Below are 21,915 nucleotides of genomic sequence, written 5' to 3'. Positions count from 1 at the left end.
TGTTAGAAACATTTACAATGCGCACCACCCCGCGATATTTTTCAGAAACCTATCCTACATTGCCACCACATGTTTCCTGACCTCCCCATGCTTACTACCCCTTGGTGTTTTCTCAATCCTACATTGCCACTCACTGCCTATCTGAATTCAGGCCCTCCAATTCGCAGCCTCCTGTGATGTTTTTCACACTCCAACTAGTGAATGGCCTGTTCGAAACCCTTACAATGCGCACCACCCCACGATGTTTTTCAGAAACCTATCCTACATGGCCAACGCATGTTTCCTGACATCCCCATGCTGACCAACCCGGGCTGCATTTCTCCATCCTACATTGCCACTCACTGCCTATCCTATTTCAGGCCATCCGAACAAACCACCCTGTGACTTTTTTATCACTCCTATTAGTGAAAGGCCTGTTAGAAACCGTTACAATGCCCACCACCCCGCGATGTTTTTCCGAATTGTATACTACATTGCCACTGCATCTTTCCTGAACTCCCTATCCTCACCACGCCTTCTTGCATTTCTCCATTCTACATTACCACTCACTGCCTAATCTGATTCAGGCCCTCCGATTCACACCACCCTTTAATGTTTTTCTCACTCTACTAGTGAAAGGCCTGTTAGAAATCCTTAAAATGCACACCACCACGCGATGTTTTTCAGAAACCTATCCTACATTGTCACCGCATGTTTCCTGACCTCCCCCTGCTGAATATCCTGTGGTGCTTTTCTCCATCCTACATTGCCACTCACTGCCTATCCTAATTCAGACACTCGGATTCATACCACCCCGTGACGTTTTTCTCACTCCTACTAGTGAAAGGCCTGTTAGAAACCCTTACAATGCGAACCACCCCGCGATGTTTTTCAAAAACCTATCCTACATTGCCACTGCATGTTTCCTGAACTCCCCATGCTCACCACGCCATCTTGCTTTTCTCCATTCTACATTACCACTCACTTCCTAATCTAATTCAGACACTCCGATTCACACCACCCCGTGATGTTTTTCTCACTCCTATTAGTGAATGGCCTGTTAGAAACCCTTAAAATGTGCACCACCACGCGATGTTTTTCAGAAAACTATCCTACATTTCCACCGCATGTTTCCTGACCTCCCCATGATGACCTCCCCGTGGTGCTTTTCTCCAACCTACATTATCACTCACTGCCTATCGTAATTCAGGCCCTCCGATTCACCCTAACCCCGTGATGTTTTTCTCACTCCTACTAGTGAATGGCCTGTTAGAAAACCTTACAATGCGCATCTCCCCGCGATGTTTTTCAGAAACCTGTCCTACATTGCCAACACATGTTATTTGAAATCCCAATGCTGAATACCCCGTGGTGCTTTTCTCCATCCTACATTGCCACTCACTGCTTATGGTAATTCAGGCCCTCAGATTCACCCCACCCCGTGATGCTTTTCTCACTCGTATTTGTGAATGGCCTGTTAGAAACCCTTACAATGCGCACCACCCCGCGATATTTTTCAGAAACTTATCCTACATTGCCACTGCATGTTTCCTGACCTAACCAGGCTGACCAACCCGGGGTGCTTTTCTCCATTCTACATTGCCACGCACTGCCTATCCTATTTCAGGCCCTCCGAAGCAAACCACCCCGTTACGTTTTTATCACTCCTACTAGTGAAAGGCCTGTTAGAAACCCTTACAATGCACACCACCCCGTGATGTTTTTCAGAAACCTATCCTACATTGCCACTGCATGTTTCCTGACCTCCGCATGCTCACCGCCCCGTCTTGGTTTGCTAGATGCTACATTGCCACTCACTGCCTAAACTAACTCAGGCCCTCCGATTCACACCAAACTGTGATGTTTTTCTCACTCCTACTAGTGAAAGGCCTGTTAGAAACACTTACAATGCACACGACCCCACGGTGTTTTTCAGAAACCTATTCTACATTGCTGCCGCATTTTTCCAGACCTCCCCATGCTGACAACCCCGTGGTGCTTTTCTCCATCCTACATTGCCACTCACTGCCTCTCCGAATTCAGGCCATCCGATTCACACCACTCGCTGATGTCTTTCTCTCTCCGACTTGTGAATGGCCTGTTAAAAACCCTTACAATGCGCACCACTCTGCGATGTTTTTCAGAAACCTATCCTACATTGCCACACCCTGTTTCCTGACCTCCCCATTGTCACCACGCCGTGTTGCTTTTCTCCACACTCCACTGCCACTCACTGCCTATCCGAATTCAGGCCATCCGAAGCAAACCACCCCGTGACGTTTTTCTCACTCCTACTAGTGAAAGGCCTGATTTAAACCCTTACAATGCTCACCACCCCGCGATGTTTTTCAGAAACCTATCCTACATTGCCACTGCATGTTTCCTGAACTCCCCATGCTCACCACGCCGTCTTGCATTTCTCCATTCTACATTACCACTCACTGCCTAATATAATTCTGGCCCTCCGATTCACACCACCCCGTGATTTTTTTCTCACTCCTACTAGTGAATGGCCTGTTAAAATCCCTTACAATGCGCACCACCACACGATGTTTTACAGAAACCTATTCTCATTGCCGCATATTTCCTGACCTCTCCATTCTGACCAACCCGTGGTGCTTTCCTAAATCCTACATTGCCACTCACTGCCTATCCTAATTCAGGCCCTCCGATTCACAACACCCCGTGATGTTTTTCTCACTCCTACTAGTGATTTGACTCTTAGAAAACCTTTCAAGGCGCACCAAAACGCGATGTTTTTCAGAAACCTATCCTACAATGCCACTGCATGTTTCCTGACCTCCCCATGCGGACCACCACTTGGTGTTTTCTCCATCCTACATTGCCACTCACTGCCTATCCTAATTAAGACACTCGGATTCATACCACCCCGTGACGTTTTTCTCACTCCTACTAGTGAAAGGCCTGTTAGAAACCCTTACAATGCGAACCACCCCGCGATGTTTTTCAGTAACCTATCCCACATTGCAACTGCATGTTTCCTGAACTCCCAATGCTCACCACGCCATCTTGCTTTTCTCCATTCTACATTACCACTCACTGCCTAATCTAATTCAGACACTCCGATTCACACCACCCCGTGATGTTTTTCTCACTCCTATTAGTGAATGGCCTGTTAGAAACCCTTAAAATGTGCACCACCACGCGATGTTTTTCAGAAAACTATCCTACATTTCCACCGCATGTTTCCTGACCTCCCCATGATGACCTCCCCGTGGTGCTTTTCTCCAACCTACATTATCACTCACTGCCTATCGTAATTCAGCCCCTCCGATTCACCCTAACCCCGTGATGTTTTCTCACTCCTACTAGTGAATGGCCTGTTAGAAAACCTTACAATGGGCACCACCCCGCGATGTTTTTCAGAAACCTCTCCTACCTTGCCACCGCATGTTTCCTGAAATCCCAATGCTGAATACCCCATGGTGTTTTTCTCCTTCCTACATTGCCTCTCCCTGCCTATTCTAATTCAGACACTCCGATTCAAACCACCCCGTGATGTTTTTCTCACTCCTAATAGTGAATGGCCTGTTAGAAACACTTACAATGCGCACCATCCCGCGATGTTTTTCAGAAACCTATCCTTCATTGCCACCGCATGTTTCTTGACCTCCCCATGCTGACCAAAACGGGTTGCTTTTCTCCATCCTACATTGCCACACACTGCCTATACTATTTCAGGCCCTCCGAAGCAAACCACCCCGTGACGTTTTTATCACTCCTACTAGTGAAAGGCCTGATAGAAACCCTTACAATGCCCACGACCATGCGATGTTTTTTAGAAACCTATCCTACATTGCCACTGCATGTTTCATGAACTCCCCATGCTCACCACGCCATCTTGCATTTCTCCATTCTACATTACCACTCACTGCCTAATCTAATTCAGACATTCCGATTCAAACCACCCCGTGATGTTTTTCTCACTCCTACTAGTGATTGGCCTGTTAGAAACATTTACAATGCGCACCACCCCGCGATATTTTTCAGAAACCTATCCTACATTGCCACCACATGTTTCCTGACCTCCCCATGCTTACTACCCCTTGGTGTTTTCTCAATCCTACATTGCCACTCACTGCCTATCTGAATTCAGGCCCTCCAATTCGCAGCCTCCTGTGATGTTTTTCACACTCCAACTAGTGAATGGCCTGTTCGAAACCCTTACAATGCGCACCACCCCACGATGTTTTTCAGAAACCTATCCTACATGGCCAACGCATGTTTCCTGACATCCCCATGCTGACCAACCCGGGCTGCATTTCTCCATCCTACATTGCCACTCACTGCCTATCCTATTTCAGGCCATCCGAACAAACCACCCTGTGACGTTTTTATCACTCCTATTAGTGAAAGGCCTGTTAGAAACCGTTGCAATGCCCACCACCCCGCGATGTTTTTCCGAAATGTATACTACATTGCCACTGCATCTTTCCTGAACTCCCTATCCTCACCACGCCTTCTTGCATTTCTCCATTCTACATTACCACTCACTGCCTAATCTGATTCAGGCCCTCCGATTCACACCACCCCTTAATGTTTTTCTCACTCTACTAGTGAAAGGCCTGTTAGAAATCCTTAAAATGCACACCACCACGTGATGTTTTTCAGAAACCTATCCTACATTGCCACCGCATGTTTCCTGACCTCCCCCTGCTGAATATCCTGTGGTGCTTTTCTCCATCCTACATTGCCACTCACTGCCTATCCTAATTCAGACACTCGGATTCATACCACCCCGTGACGTTTTTCTCACTCCTACTAGTGAAAGGCCTGTTAGAAACCCTTACAATGCGAACCACCCCGCGATGTTTTTCAAAAACCTATCCTACATTGCCACTGCATGTTTCCTGAACTCCCCATGCTCACCACGCCATCTTGCTTTTCTCCATTCTACATTACCACTCACTTCCTAATCTAATTCAGACACTCCGATTCACACCACCCCGTGATGTTTTTCTCACTCCTATTAGTGAATGGCCTGTTAGAAACCCTTAAAATGTGCACCACCACGCGATGTTTTTCAGAAAACTATCCTACATTTCCACCGCATGTTTCCTGACCTCCCCATGATGACCTCCCCGTGGTGCTTTTCTCCAACCTACATTATCACTCACTGCCTATCGTAATTCAGGCCCTCCGATTCACCCTAACCCCGTGATGTTTTTCTCACTCCTACTAGTGAATGGCCTGTTAGAAAACCTTACAATGCGCATCTCCCCGCGATGTTTTTCAGAAACCTGTCCTACATTGCCAACACATGTTATTTGAAATCCCAATGCTGAATACCCCGTGGTGCTTTTCTCCATCCTACATTGCCACTCACTGCTTATGGTAATTCAGGCCCTCAGATTCACCCCACCCCGTGATGCTTTTCTCACTCGTATTTGTGAATGGCCTGTTAGAAACCCTTACAATGCGCACCACCCCGCGATATTTTTCAGAAACTTATCCTACATTGAGACTGCATGTTTCCTGACCTAACCAGGCTGACCAACCCGGGGTGCTTTTCTCCATTCTACATTGCCACGCACTGCCTATCCTATTTCAGGCCCTCCGAAGCAAACCACCCCGTTGCGTTTTTATCACTCCTACTAGTGAAAGGCCTGTTAGAAACCCTTACAATGCACACCACCCCGTGATGTTTTTCAGAAACCTATCCTACACTGCCACTGCATGTTTCCTGACCTCCGCATGCTCACCGCCCCGTCTTGGTTTGTTAGATGCTACATTGCCACTCACTGCCTAAACTAACTCAGGCCCTCCGATTCACACCAACCCGTGATGTTTATCTAACTCCTACTAGTGAATGGCCTGTTTCAAACACTTACAATGCGCACCACCTCGCGATGTTTTTCAGAAACCTATCCTACATTGCCACCGCGTGTTTCCTGACCTCCACATGTTGAGCACCCCGTGGTGCTTTTCTCCATGCTACATTGCCACTCACTGCCTAATCTAATTCAGACACTCCGATTCACACCACCCTGTGATGTTTTTATCATTCCTATTAGTGAATGGCCTGTTAGAAACCTTTACAATGCGCACCACCCCGGGATGTTTTTCAGAAACCTATCCTACATTGCCACCGCATGTTTCCTGACCTCCCCATGCTGACCACCCCGTGGTGCTTTTCTCCATCCTACATTGTCACTCAATGCCTATCGTAAGTCAGACCCTCCGATTCACACCACCCCGTGATGTTTTTCTCACTCTTACTAGTGAATTGCCTGTTAGAAATCCTTGAAATGCACACCACCCCGCGATGTTTTTCAGAAAACTATCCTGCATTGACACCGCATTTTTCCTCACCTCCCAATGCGGACCACCCCGTGGTGCTTTTCTCCATCCTACATTGCCACTCACTGCCTATGCTAATTCAGGCCCTCTGATTCACTCCACCCGTGATGTTTTTCTCACTCCTACTAGTGAATGGCCTGTTAGAATCCCTTACAATGCACACCACTCCACGATGTTTTTCAGAAACCTATCCTACATTGGCACTGCATGTTTCCTGACCTCCCCAAGCTCACCCCCCTGTCTAGCTTTGCTACATCCTACATTGCCACTCACTGCCTAATCTAATTCAGGCCCTCCGATTCACACCACCCCGTGATGTTTTTCTCACTCCTACTAGTGAATGGCCTGTTAGAAACACTTACAATGCGCACCACCCCACGATGTTTTTCAGAAACCTATTCTACATTGCTGCCGCATTTTTCCTGACCTCCCCATGCTGACAACCCCGTGGTGCTTTTCTCCATCCTACATTGCCACTCACTGCCTATGTTAATTCAGGCCCTCCGATTCACACCACCCCGTGATGTTTTTCTAACTCCTACTAGTGAATGGCCTGTTAGAAACCCTTAAAATGCGCACCAACCCGCGTTTTTTTTCAGAAACCTATCCTACATTGCCACCGCATGTTTCCTGAGCTCCCCTTGTTGAGCACCCCGTGGTGCTTTTCTCCATCCTACATTGCCACTCACTGTCTAACCTAATTCAGGCCCTACGATTCGCACCACCCCGTGATGTTTTTCTCACTCCTACTAGTGAATGGCCTGCTAGAAACCCTTTCAATGCACCCCACCCCGCGATGTTTTTCAGAAACCTATCCTACATTGCCACCGCATGTTTCCTGACCTCCCCATGATTACCACCCCTTGGTGTTTTCTCCATCCTACCTTGCCACTCACTGCCTATTCGAATTCAGGCCCTCCAATTCACAGCCTCCTCTGATGTTTTTCACACTCCAACTAGTGAATGGCCTGTTAGAAACCCTCACAATGCGCACCACCCCGCGATATTTTTAAGAAACCTATCCTACATTGCCACCGCATGTTTCCTGACCTCCCAATGCTGACCACCACTTGTTGTTTTCTCCGTCCTACATTGCCACTCACTGCCTAACCGAATTCAGGCCCTCCAATTCACATTCTCCTGTGATGCTTTTCACACTCCTACTAGTGAAGGGTCTGTTAGAAACCCTTACAATGCGCACCACCTCGAGATATTTTTCAGAAACCTATCCTACATTGCGACCTCATGTTTCCCGACCTCCCCATGCTGACCACCTGTGGTGCTTTTCTCTATCCCACATTGCCACACACTGCCTATCCTAATTCAGGCCCTCCGATTCATACCACCCCGTGATGTTTTTCTCACTCCTACTAGTGAATTGTCTGTTCCAAACCCTCACAATTCGCACCACCCCGCGATGTTTTTCAGAAAGCTATCCTACATTGCCACTGCATGTTTCCTGACCTCCCAATGCTCACCGCCCCCTCTTGCTTTGCTAGATCTTACATTGCCACTCACTGCCTAATCTAACTCAGGCCCTCCGATTCACACCACCCAGTCATGTTTTTCTCACTCCTACTGGTGAATGACCTATAAGAAAACCTTACAATGCGCAACACCCCGCGATTTTTTACAGGAACATATCCTACATTGCCACCGCATATTTCCTGACCTACCCATGCTGACCACCCCGTGGTGCTTTTCTGTATCCTACATTGCCACTCACTGCCTATCCTAATTCAGGCCCAAGGTTACACACCACTCCGCGATGATTTTCTCACTCCTACTAGTGAATGGCCTGTTTGAAACCCTTACAATGCGCACCACCACGCAATGTTTTTCAGAAACCCATGGTACATTGCTACCGCATGTTTCCTGACCTCCAAATGCTGACCACCCCGTATAGCTTTTCTCCAAACTACATTGCCACTCACTGCCTATCCTAATACAGGCCCTCCGATTGATACCACCCCGGGAACTTTTTCTCTATCCTACCAGTGAATGGCCTTTTAGCAACCCTTACAATGCGCACCACTCTGCGATGTGTTTCAGAAACCTATCCTACATTACCACCGCATGTTTCCTGACCTCCCCATTCTGACCACCCCTTTGTGTTTTCTCCATCCTACATTGCCACTCACTGCCTATCGTAATTCAGGCCCTTCGATTCACCCCACCCCATGATGTTTTTCTCACTCCTACTAGTGAATGGCCTGTTAGAAACCCTTACCATGCGCACCACCCCACAATGTTTTTCAGAAACTTTTCCTACATTGCCAAACATGTTTCCTGACCTCATCATGCTGACCACCCCATGGTGATTTTCTCTGTCCTACATGGCCACTCAATGCCTATCGTACATCAGGCCCTCCGATTCACACCACCCCGTGATGTTTTTCTAACTCCTACTAGTGAATATCATGTTAGAAACCCTTACAATGCAAACCACCCCACGATGTTTTTCAGAAACCTATCCTACATTGCCACCGCATGTTTCCTGCCCTCCCCATGCTGACCACCCCGTGGTGCTTTTCTCCATCCTACAATGTCACTCACTACCTATCCTAATTCTGGCCTTCCGAATCACACCACCCCGTGATGTTTTTCTCAATCCTACTTGTGAATTGCCTTGACGAATCCCTTACAATGCGCACAACTCCGCGATGTTTTTCAGAAACCTATCCAGCATTGCCACTGCATTTTTGCACACCTCCCCTTTCTGACCACCCCGTGGTGCTTTTCTCCATCCTACATTGCCACTCACTGCCTCTCCGAATTCAGGCCATCCGATTCACACCACTCGCTGATGTCTTTCTCTCTCCGACTTGTGAATGGCCTGTTAAAAACCCTTACAATGCGCACCACTCTGCGATGTTTTTCAGAAACCTATCCTACATTGCCACAGCCTGTTTCCTGACCTCCCCATTGTCACCACGCCGTGTTGCTTTTCTCCACACTCCACTGCCACTCACTGCCTATCCGAATTCAGGCCATCTGAAGCAAACCACCCCGTGACGTTTTTCTCACTCCTACTAGTGAAAGGCCTGATTTAAACCCTTACAATGCTCACCACCCCGCGATGTTTTTCAGAAACCTATCCTACATTGCCACTGCATGTTTCCTGAACTCCCCATGCTCACCACGCCGTCTTGCATTTCTCCATTCTACATTACCACTCACTGCCTAATCTTATTCTGGCCCTCCGATTCACACCACCCCGTGATTTTTTTCTCACTCCTACTAGTGAATGGCCTGTTAAAATCCCTTACAATGCGCACCACCACACGATGTTTTACAGAAACCTATTCTCATTGCCACATATTTCCTGACCTCTCCATTCTGACCAACCCGTGGTGCTTTCCTAAATCCTACATTGCCGCTCACTGCCTATCCTAATTCAGGCCCTCTGATTCACAACACCCCGTGATGTTTTTCTCACTCCTACTAGTGATTTGACTCTTAGAAAACCTTTCAAGGCGCACCAAAATGCGATGTTTTTCAGAAACCTATCCTACAATGCCACTGCATGTTTCCTGACCTCCCCATGCGGACCACCACTTGGTGTTTTCTCCATCCTACATTGCCACTCACTGCCTATCCTAATTCAGACACTCGGATTCATACCACCCCGTGACGTTTTTCTCACTCCTACTAGTGAAAGGCCTGTTAGAAACCCTTACAATGCGAACCACCCCGCGATGTTTTTCAGTAACCTATCCCACATTGCCACTGCATGTTTCCTGAACTCCCAATGCTCACCACGCCATCTTGCTTTTCTCCATTCTACATTACCACTCACTGCCTAATCTAATTCAGACACTCCGATTCACACCACCCCGTGATGTTTTTCTCACTCCTATTAGTGAATGGCCTGTTAGAAACCCTTAAAATGTGCACCACCACGCGATGTTTTTCAGAAAACTATCCTACATTTCCACCGCATGTTTCCTGACCTCCCCATGATGACCTCCCCGTGGTGCTTTTCTCCAACCTACATTATCACTCACTGCCTATCGTAATTCAGCCCCTCCGATTCACCCTAACCCCGTGATGTTTTCTCACTCCTACTAGTGAATGGCCTGTTAGAAAACCTTACAATGGGCACCACCCCGCGATGTTTTTCAGAAACCTCTCCTACCTTGCCACCGCATGTTTCCTGAAATCCCAATGCTGAATACCCCATGGTGTTTTTCTCCATCCTACATTGCCTCTCCCTGCCTATTCTAATTCAGACACTCCGATTCAAACCACCCCGTGATGTTTTTCTCACTCCTAATAGTGAATGGCCTGTTAGAAACACTTACAATGCGCACCATCCCGCGATGTTTTTCAGAAACCTATCCTACATTGCCACCGCATGTTTCTTGACCTCCCCATGCTGACCTAAACGGGTTGCTTTTCTCCATCCTACATTGCCACACACTGCCTATACTATTTCAGGCCCTCCGAAGCAAACCACCCCGTGACGTTTTTATCATTCCTACTAGTGAAAGGCCTGATAGAAATCCTTACAATGCCCACGACCATGCGATGTTTTTTAGAAACCTATCCTACATTGCCACTGCATGTTTCATGAACTCCCCATGCTCACCACGCCATCTTGCTTTTCTCCATTCTACATTACCACTCACTGCCTAATCTAATTCAGACATTCCGATTCAAACCACCCCGTGATGTTTTTCTCACTCCTACTAGTGATTGGCCTGTTAGAAACATTTACAATGCGCACCACCCCGCGATATTTTTCAGAAACCTATCCTACATTGCCACCACATGTTTCCTGACCTCCCCATGCTTACTACCCCTTGGTGTTTTCTCAATCCTATATTGCCACTCACTGCCTATCTGAATTCAGGCCCTCCAATTCGCAGCCTCCTGTGATGTTTTTCACACTCCAACTAGTGAATGGCCTGTTCGAAACCCTTACAATGCGCACCACCCCGCGATGTTTTTCAGAAACCTATCCTACATGGCCAACGCATGTTTCCTGACATCCCCATGCTGACCAACCCGGGCTGCATTTCTCCAACCTACATTGCCACTCACTGCCTATCCTATTTCAGGCCATCCGAACAAACCACCCTGTGACGTTTTTATCACTCCTATTAGTGAAAGGCCTGTTAGAAACCGTTACAATGCCCACCACCCCGCGATGTTTTTCCGAAATGTATACTACATTGCCACTGCATGTTTCCTGAACTCCCCATGCTCACCACGCCATCTTGCATTTCTCCATTTTACATTACCACTCACTGCCTAATCTGATTCAGGCCCTCCGATTCACACCACCCCGTGATTTTTTTCTCACTCCTACTAGTGAATGGCCTGTTAAAATCCCTTACAATGCGCACCACCACACGATGTTTTACAGAAACCTATTCTCATTGCCGCATATTTCCTGACCTCTCCATTCTGACCAACCCGTGGTGCTTTCCTAAATCCTACATTGCCGCTCACTGCCTATCCTAATTCAGGCCCTCCGATTCACAACACCCCGTGATGTTTTTCTCACTCCTACTAGTGATTTGACTCTTAGAAAACCTTTCAAGGCGCACCAAAACGCGATGTTTTTCAGAAACCTATCCTACAATGCCACTGCATGTTTCCTGACCTCCCCATGCGGACCACCACTTGGTGTTTTCTCCATCCTACATTGCCACTCACTGCCTATCCTAATTCAGACACTCGGATTCATACCAGCCCGTGACGTTTTTCTCACTCCTACTAGTGAAAGGCCTGTTAGAAACCCTTACAATGCGAACCACCCCGCGATGTTTTTCAGTAACCTATCCCACATTGCCACTGCATGTTTCCTGAACTCCCAATGCTCACCACGCCATCTTGCTTTTCTCCATTCTACATTACCACTCACTGCCTAATCTCATTCAGACATTCCGATTCAAACCACCCCGTGATGTTTTTCTCACTCCTACTAGTGATTGGCCTGTTAGAAACATTTACAATGCGCACCACCCCGCGATATTTTTCAGAAACCTATCCTACATTGCCACCACATGTTTCCTGACCTCCCCATGCTTACTACCCCTTGGTGTTTTCTCAATCCTACATTGCCACTCACTGCCTATCTGAATTCAGGCCCTCCAATTCGCAGCCTCCTGTGATGTTTTTCACACTCCAACTAGTGAATGGCCTGTTCGAAACCCTTACAATGCGCACCACCCCACGATGTTTTTCAGAAACCTATCCTACATGGCCAACGCATGTTTCCTGACATCCCCATGCTGACCAACCCGGGCTGCATTTCTCCATCCTACATTGCCACTCACTGCCTATCCTATTTCAGGCCATCCGAACAAACCACCCTGTGACTTTTTTATCACTCCTATTAGTGAAAGGCCTGTTAGAAACCGTTACAATGCCCACCACCCCGCGATGTTTTTCCGAATTGTATACTACATTGCCACTGCATCTTTCCTGAACTCCCTATCCTCACCACGCCTTCTTGCATTTCTCCATTCTACATTACCACTCACTGCCTAATCTGATTCAGGCCCTCCGATTCACACCACCCCTTAATGTTTTTCTCACTCTACTAGTGAAAGGCCTGTTAGAAATCCTTAAAATGCACACCACCACGCGATGTTTTTCAGAAACCTATCCTACATTGCCACCGCATATTTCCTGACCTCCCCCTGCTGAATATCCTGTGGTGCTTTTCTCCATCCTACATTGCCACTCACTGCCTATCCTAATTCAGACACTCGGATTCATACCACCCCGTGACGTTTTTCTCACTCCTACTAGTGAAAGGCCTGTTAGAAACCCTTACAATGCGAACCACCCCGCGATGTTTTTCAAAAACCTATCCTACATTGCCACTGCATGTTTCCTGAACTCCCCATGCTCACCACGCCATCTTGCTTTTCTCCATTCTACATTACCACTCACTTCCTAATCTAATTCAGACACTCCGATTCACACCACCCCGTGATGTTTTTCTCACTCCTATTAGTGAATGGCCTGTTAGAAACCCTTAAAATGTGCACCACCACGCGATGTTTTTCAGAAAACTATCCTACATTTCCACCGCATGTTTCCTGACCTCCCCATGATGACCTCCCCGTGGTGCTTTTCTCCAACCTACATTATCACTCACTGCCTATCGTAATTCAGGCCCTCCGATTCACCCTAACCCCGTGATGTTTTTCTCACTCCTACTAGTGAATGGCCTGTTAGAAAACCTTACAATGCGCATCTCCCCGCGATGTTTTTCAGAAACCTGTCCTACATTGCCAACACATGTTATTTGAAATCCCAATGCTGAATACCCCGTGGTGCTTTTCTCCATCCTACATTGCCACTCACTGCTTATGGTAATTCAGGCCCTCAGATTCACCCCACCCCGTGATGCTTTTCTCACTCGTATTTGTGAATGGCCTGTTAGAAACCCTTACAATGCGCACCACCCCGCGATATTTTTCAGAAACTTATCCTACATTGCCACTGCATGTTTCCTGACCTAACCAGGCTGACCAACCCGGGGTGCTTTTCTCCATTCTACATTGCCACGCACTGCCTATCCTATTTCAGGCCCTCCGAAGCAAACCACCCCGTTATGTTTTTATCACTCCTACTAGTGAAAGGCCTGTTAGAAACCCTTACAATGCACACCACCCCGTGATGTTTTTCAGAAACCTATCCTACATTGCCACTGCATGTTTCCTGACCTCCGCATGCTCACCGCCCCGTCTTGGTTTGCTAGATGCTACATTGCCACTCACTGCCTAAACTAACTCAGGCCCTCCGATTCACACCAAACTGTGATGTTTTTCTCACTCCTACTAGTGAATGGCCTGTTAGAAACACTTACAATGCACACGACCCCACGGTGTTTTTCAGAAACCTATTCTACATTGCTGCCGCATTTTTCCAGACCTCCCCATGCTGACAACCCCGTGGTGCTTTTCTCCATCCTACATTGCCACTCACTGCCTCTCCGAATTCAGGCCATCCGATTCACACCACTCGCTGATGTCTTTCTATCTCCGACTTGTGAATGGCCTGTTAAAAACCCTTACAATGCGCACCACTCTGCGATGTTTTTCAGAAACCTATCCTACATTGCCACAGCCTGTTTCCTGACCTCCCCATTGTCACCACGCCGTGTTGCTTTTCTCCACACTCCACTGCCACTCACTGCCTATCCGAATTCAGGCCATCCGAAGCAAACCACCCCGTGACGTTTTTCTCACTCCTACTAGTGAAAGGCCTGATTTAAACCCTTACAATGCTCACCACCCCGCGATGTTTTTCAGAAACCTATCCTACATTGCCACTGCATGTTTCCTGAACTCCCCATGCTCACCACGCCGTCTTGCATTTCTCCATTCTACATTACCACTCACTGCCTAATCTTATTCTGGCCCTCCGATTCACACCAACCCGTGATTTTTTTCTCACTCCTACTAGTGAATGGCCTGTTAAAATCCCTTACAATGCGCACCACCACACGATGTTTTACAGAAACCTATTCTCATTGCCGCATATTTCCTGACCTCTCCATTCTGACCAACCCGTGGTGCTTTCCTAAATCCTACATTGCCACTCACTGCCTATCCTAATTCAGGCCCTCTGATTCACAACACCCCGTGATGTTTTTCTCACTCCTACTAGTGATTTGACTCTTAGAAAACCTTTCAAGGCGCACCAAAACGCGATGTTTTTCAGAAACCTATCCTACAATGCCACTGCATGTTTCCTGACCTCCCCATGCGGACCACCACTTGGTGTTTTCTCCATCCTACATTGCCACTCACTGCCTATCCTAATTCAGACACTCGGATTCATACCACCCCGTGACGTTTTTCTCACTCCTACTAGTGAAAGGCCTATTAGAAACCCATACAATGCGAACCACCCCGCGATGTTTTTCAGTAACCTATCCCACATTGCCACTGCATGTTTCCTGAACTCCCAATGCTCACCACGCCATCTTGCTTTTCTCCATTCTACATTACCACTCACTGCCTAATCTAATTCAGACACTCCGATTCACACCACCCCGTGATGTTTTTCTCACTCCTATTAGTGAATGGCCTGTTAGAAACCCTTAAAATGTGCACCACCACGCGATGTTTTTCAGAAAACTATCCTACATTTCCACCGCATGTTTCCTGACCTCCCCATGATGACCTCCCCGTGGTGCTTTTCTCCAACCTACATTATCACTCACTGCCTATCGTAATTCAGCCCCTCTGATTCACCCTAACCCCGTGATGTTTTCTCACTCCTACTAGTGAATGGCCTGTTAGAAAACCTTACAATGGGCACCACCCCGCGATGTTTTTCAGAAACCTTTCCTACCTTGCCACCGCATGTTTCCTGAAATCCCAATGCTGAATACCCCATGGTGTTTTTCTCCATCTTACATTGCCTCTCCCTGCCTATTCTAATTCAGACACTCTGATTCAAACCACCCCGTGATGTTTTTCTCACTCCTAATAGTGAATGGCCTGTTAGAAACACTTACAATGCGCACCATCCCGTGATGTTTTTCAGAAACCTATCCTACATTGCCACCGCATGTTTCTTGACCTCCCCATGCTGACCAAAACGGGTTGCTTTTCTCCATCCTACATTGCCACACACTGCCTATACTATATCAGGCCCTCCGAAGCAAACCACCCCGTGACGTTTTTATCACTCCTACTAGTGAAAGGCCTGATAGAAACCCTTACAATGCCCACGACCATGCGATGTTTTTTAGAAACCTATCCTACATTGCCACTGCATGTTTCATGAACTCCCCATGCTCACCACGCCATCTTGCATTTCTCCATTCTACATTACCACTCACTGCCTAATCTAATTCAGACATTCCGATTCAAACCACCCCGTGATGTTTTTCTCACTCCTACTAGTGATTGGCCTGTTAGAAACATTTACAATGCGCACCACCCCACGATATTTTTCAGAAACCTATCCTACATTGCCACCACATGTTTCCTGACCTCCCCATGCTTACTACCCCTTGGTGTTTTCTCAATCCTACATTGCCACTCACTGCCTATCTGAATTCAGGCCCTCCAATACGCAGCCTCCTGTGATGTTTTTCACACTCCAACTAGTGAATGGCCTGTTCGAAACCCTTACAATGCGCACCACCCCGCGATGTTTTTCAGAAACCTATCCTACATGGCCAACGCATGTTTCCTGACATCCCCATGCTGACCAACCCGGGCTGCATTTCTCCATCCTACATTGCCACTCACTGCCTATCCTATTTCAGGCCATCCGAACAAACCACCCTGTGACGTTTTTATCACTCCTATTAGTGAAAGGCCTGTTAGAAACCGTTACAATGCCCACCACCCCGCGATGTTTTTCCGAAATGTATACTACATTGCCACTGCATCTTTCCTGAACTCCCTATCCTCACCACGCCTTCTTGCATTTCTCCATTCTACATTACCACTCACTGCCTAATCTGATTCAGGCCCTCCGATTCACACCACCCCTTAATGTTTTTCTCACTCTACTAGTGAAAGGCCTGTTAGAAATCCTTAAAATGCACACCACCCCGCGATGTTTTTCAGAAACCTATCCTACATTGCCACTGCATGTTTCCTGAACTCCCCATGCTCACCACGCCGTCTTGCATTTCTCCATTCTACATTACCACTCACTGCCTAATCTTATTCTGGCCCTCCGATTCACACCACCCCGTGATTTTTTTCTCACTCCTACTAGTGAATGGTCTGTTAAAATCCCTTACAATGCGCACCACCACACGATGTTTTACAGAAACCTATTCTCATTGCCGCATATTTCCTGACCTCTCCATTCTGACCAACCCGTGGTGCTTTCCTAAATCCTACATTGCCACTCACTGCCTATCCTAATTCAGGCCCTCCGATTCACAACACCCCGTGATGTTTTTCTCACTCCTACTAGTGATTTGACTCTTAGAAAACCTTTCAAGGCGCACCAAAACGCGATGTTTTTCAGAAACCTATCCTACAATGCCACTGCATGTTTCCTGACCTCCCCATGCGGACCACCACTTGGTGTTTTCTCCATCCTACATTGCCACTCACTGCCTATCCTAATTCAGACACTCGGATTCATACCAGCCCGTGACGTTTTTCTCACTCCTACTAGTGAAAGGCCTGTTAGAAACCCTTACAATGCGAACCACCCCGCGATGTTTTTCAGTAACCTATCCCACATTGCCACTGCATGTTTCCTGAACTCCCAATGCTCACCACGCCATCTTGCTTTTCTCCATTCTACATTACCACTCACTGCCTAATCTCATTCAGACATTCCGATTCAAACCACCCCGTGATGTTTTTCTCACTCCTACTAGTGATTGGCCTGTTAGAAACATTTACAATGCGCACCACCCCGCGATATTTTTCAGAAACCTATCCTACATTGCCACCACATGTTTCCTGACCTCCCCATGCTTACTACCCCTTGGTGTTTTCTCAATCCTACATTGCCACTCACTGCCTATCTGAATTCAGGCCCTCCAATTCGCAGCCTCCTGTGATGTTTTTCACACTCCAACTAGTGAATGGCCTGTTCGAAACCCTTACAATGCGCACCACCCCAGGATGTTTTTCAGAAACCTATCCTACATGGCCAACGCATGTTTCCTGACATCCCCATGCTGACCAACCCGGGCTGCATTTCTCCATCCTACATTGCCACTCACTGCCTATCCTATTTCAGGCCATCCGAACAAACCACCCTGTGACTTTTTTATCACTCCTATTAGTGAAAGGCCTGTTAGAAACCGTTACAATGCCCACCACCCCGCGATGTTTTTCCGAATTGTATACTACATTGCCACTGCATCTTTCCTGAACTCCCTATCCTCACCACGCCTTCTTGCATTTCTCCATTCTACATTACCACTCACTGCCTAATCTGATTCAGGCCCTCCGATTCACACCACCCTTTAATGTTTTTCTCACTCTACTAGTGAAAGGCCTGTTAGAAATCCTTAAAATGCACACCACCACGCGATGTTTTTCAGAAACCTATCCTACATTGCCACCGCATGTTTCCTGACCTCCCCCTGCTGAATATCCTGTGGTGCTTTTCTCCATCCTACATTGCCACTCACTGCCTATCCTAATTCAGACACTCGGATTCATACCACCCCGTGACGTTTTTCTCACTCCTACTAGTGAAAGGCCTGTTAGAAACCCTTACAATGCGAACCACCCCGCGATGTTTTTCAAAAACCTATCCTACATTGCCACTGCATGTTTCCTGAACTCCCCATGCTCACCACGCCATCTTGCTTTTCTCCATTCTACATTACCACTCACTTCCTAATCTAATTCAGACACTCCGATTCACACCACCCCGTGATGTTTTTCTCACTCCTATTAGTGAATGGCCTGTTAGAAACCCTTAAAATGTGCACCACCACGCGATGTTTTTCAGAAAACTATCCTACATTTCCACCGCATGTTTCCTGACCTCCCCATGATGACCTCCCCGTGGTGCTTTTCTCCAACCTACATTATCACTCACTGCCTATCGTAATTCAGGCCCTCCGATTCACCCTAACCCCGTGATGTTTTTCTCACTCCTACTAGTGAATGGCCTGTTAGAAAACCTTACAATGCGCATCTCCCCGCGATGTTTTTCAGAAACCTGTCCTACATTGCCAACACATGTTATTTGAAATCCCAATGCTGAATACCCCGTGGTGCTTTTCTCCATCCTACATTGCCACTCACTGCTTATGGTAATTCAGGCCCTCAGATTCACCCCACCCCGTGATGCTTTTCTCACTCGTATTTGTGAATGGCCTGTTAGAAACCCTTACAATGCGCACCACCCCGCGATATTTTTCAGAAACTTATCCTACATTGCCACTGCATGTTTCCTGACCTAACCAGGCTGACCAACCCGGGGTGCTTTTCTCCATTCTACATTGCCACGCACTGCCTATCCTATTTCAGGCCCTCCGAAGCAAACCACCCCGTTACGTTTTTATCACTCCTACTAGTGAAAGGCCTGTTAGAAACCCTTACAATGCACACCACCCCGTGATGTTTTTCAGAAACCTATCCTACATTGCCACTGCATGTTTCCTGACCTCCGCATGCTCACCGCCCCGTCTTGGTTTGCTAGATGCTACATTGCCACTCACTGCCTAAACTAACTCAGGCCCTCCGATTCACACCAAACTGTGATGTTTTTCTCACTCCTACTAGTGAATGGCCTGTTAGAAACACTTACAATGCACACGACCCCACGGTGTTTTTCAGAAACCTATTCTACATTGCTGCCGCATTTTTCCAGACCTCCCCATGCTGACAACCCCGTGGTGCTTTTCTCCATCCTACATTGCCACTCACTGCCTCTCCGAATTCAGGCCATCCGATTCACACCACTCGCTGATGTCTTTCTCTCTCCGACTTGTGAATGGCCTGTTAAAAACCCTTACAATGCGCACCACTCTGCGATGTTTTTCAGAAACCTATCCTACATTGCCACACCCTGTTTCCTGACCTCCCCATTGTCACCACGCCGTGTTGCTTTTCTCCACACTCCACTGCCACTCACTGCCTATCCGAATTCAGGCCATCCGAAGCAAACCACCCCGTGACGTTTTTCTCACTCCTACTAGTGAAAGGCCTGATTTAAACCCTTACAATGCTCACCACCCCGCGATGTTTTTCAGAAACCTATCCTACATTGCCACTGCATGTTTCCTGAACTCCCCATGCTCACCACGCCGTCTTGCATTTCTCCATTCTACATTACCACTCACTGCCTAATCTTATTCTGGCCCTCCGATTCACACCACCCCGTGATTTTTTTCTCACTCCTACTAGTGAATGGCCTGTTAAAATCCCTTACAATGCGCACCACCACACGATGTTTTACAGAAACCTATTCTCATTGCCGCATATTTCCTGACCTCTCCATTCTGACCAACCCGTGGTGCTTTCCTAAATCCTACATTGCCACTCACTGCATATCCTAATTCAGGCCCTCCGATTCACAACACCCCGTGATGTTTTTCTCACTCCTACTAGTGATTTGACTCTTAGAAAACCTTTCAAGGCGCACCAAAACGCGATGTTTTTCAGAAACCTATCCTACAATGCCACTGCATGTTTCCTGACCTCCCCATGCGGACCACCACTTGGTGTTTTCTCCATCCTACATTGCCACTCACTGCCTATCCTAATTCAGACACTCGGATTCATACCAGCCCGTGACGTTTTTCTCACTCCTACTAGTGAAAGGCCTGTTAGAAACCCTTACAATGCGAACCACCCCGCGATGTTTTTCAGTAACCTATCCCACATTGCCACTGCATGTTTCCTGAACTCCCAATGCTCACCACGCCATCTTGCTTTTCTCCATTCTACATTACCACTCACTGCCTAATCTCATTCAGACATTCCGATTCAAACCACCCCGTGATGTTTTTCTCACTCCTACTAGTGATTGGCCTGTTAGAAACATTTACAATGCGCACCACCCCGCGATATTTTTCAGAAACCTATCCTACATTGCCACCACATGTTTCCTGACCTCCCCATGCTTACTACCCCTTGGTGTTTTCTCAATCCTACATTGCCACTCACTGCCTATCTGAATTCAGGCCCTCCAATTCGCAGCCTCCTGTGATGTTTTTCACACTCCAACTAGTGAATGGCCTGTTCGAAACCCTTACAATGCGCACCACCCCACGATGTTTTTCAGAAACCTATCCTACATGGCCAACGCATGTTTCCTGACATCCCCATGCTGACCAACCCGGGCTGCATTTCTCCATCCTACATTGCCACTCACTGCCTATCCTATTTCAGGCCATCCGAACAAACCACCCTGTGACTTTTTTATCACTCCTATTAGTGAAAGGCCTGTTAGAAACCGTTACAATGCCCACCACCCCGCGATGTTTTTCCGAATTGTATACTACATTGCCACTGCATCTTTCCTGAACTCCCTATCCTCACCACGCCTTCTTGCATTTCTCCATTCTACATTACCACTCACTGCCTAATCTGATTCAGGCCCTCCGATTCACACCACCCTTTAATGTTTTTCTCACTCTACTAGTGAAAGGCCTGTTAGAAATCCTTAAAATGCACACCACCACGCGATGTTTTTCAGTAACCTATCCCACATTGCCACTGCATGTTTCCTGAACTCCCAATGCTCACCACGCCATCTTGCTTTTCTCCATTCTACATTACCACTCACTGCCTAATCTAATTCAGACACTCCGATTCACACCACCCCGTGATGTTTTTCTCACTCCTATTAGTGAATGGCCTGTTAGAAACCCTTAAAATGTGCACCACCACGCGATGTTTTTCAGAAAACTATCCTACATTTCCACCGCATGTTTCCTGACCTCCCCATGATGACCTCCCCGTGGTGCTTTTCTCCAACCTACATTATCACTCACTGCCTATCGTAATTCAGCCCCTCCGATTCACCCTAACCCCGTGATGTTTTCTCACTCCTACTAGTGAATGGCCTGTTAGAAAACCTTACAATGGGCACCACCCCGCGATGTTTTTCAGAAACCTCTCCTACCTTGCCACCGCATGTTTCCTGAAATCCCAATGCTGAATACCCCATGGTGTTTTTCTCCTTCCTACATTG

Source organism: Cavia porcellus, unplaced genomic scaffold, assembly GCF_034190915.1.
Source record: "Cavia porcellus strain 051 isolate PalLab524CR breed Dunkin Hartley unplaced genomic scaffold, mCavPor4.1 scaffold_35, whole genome shotgun sequence".
In the NCBI taxonomy this organism is placed as follows: Eukaryota; Metazoa; Chordata; class Mammalia; order Rodentia; family Caviidae; genus Cavia; species Cavia porcellus.
The sequence above is the reverse complement of the archived record's forward strand: the minus strand, read 5'-3'. Positions refer to the sequence as shown.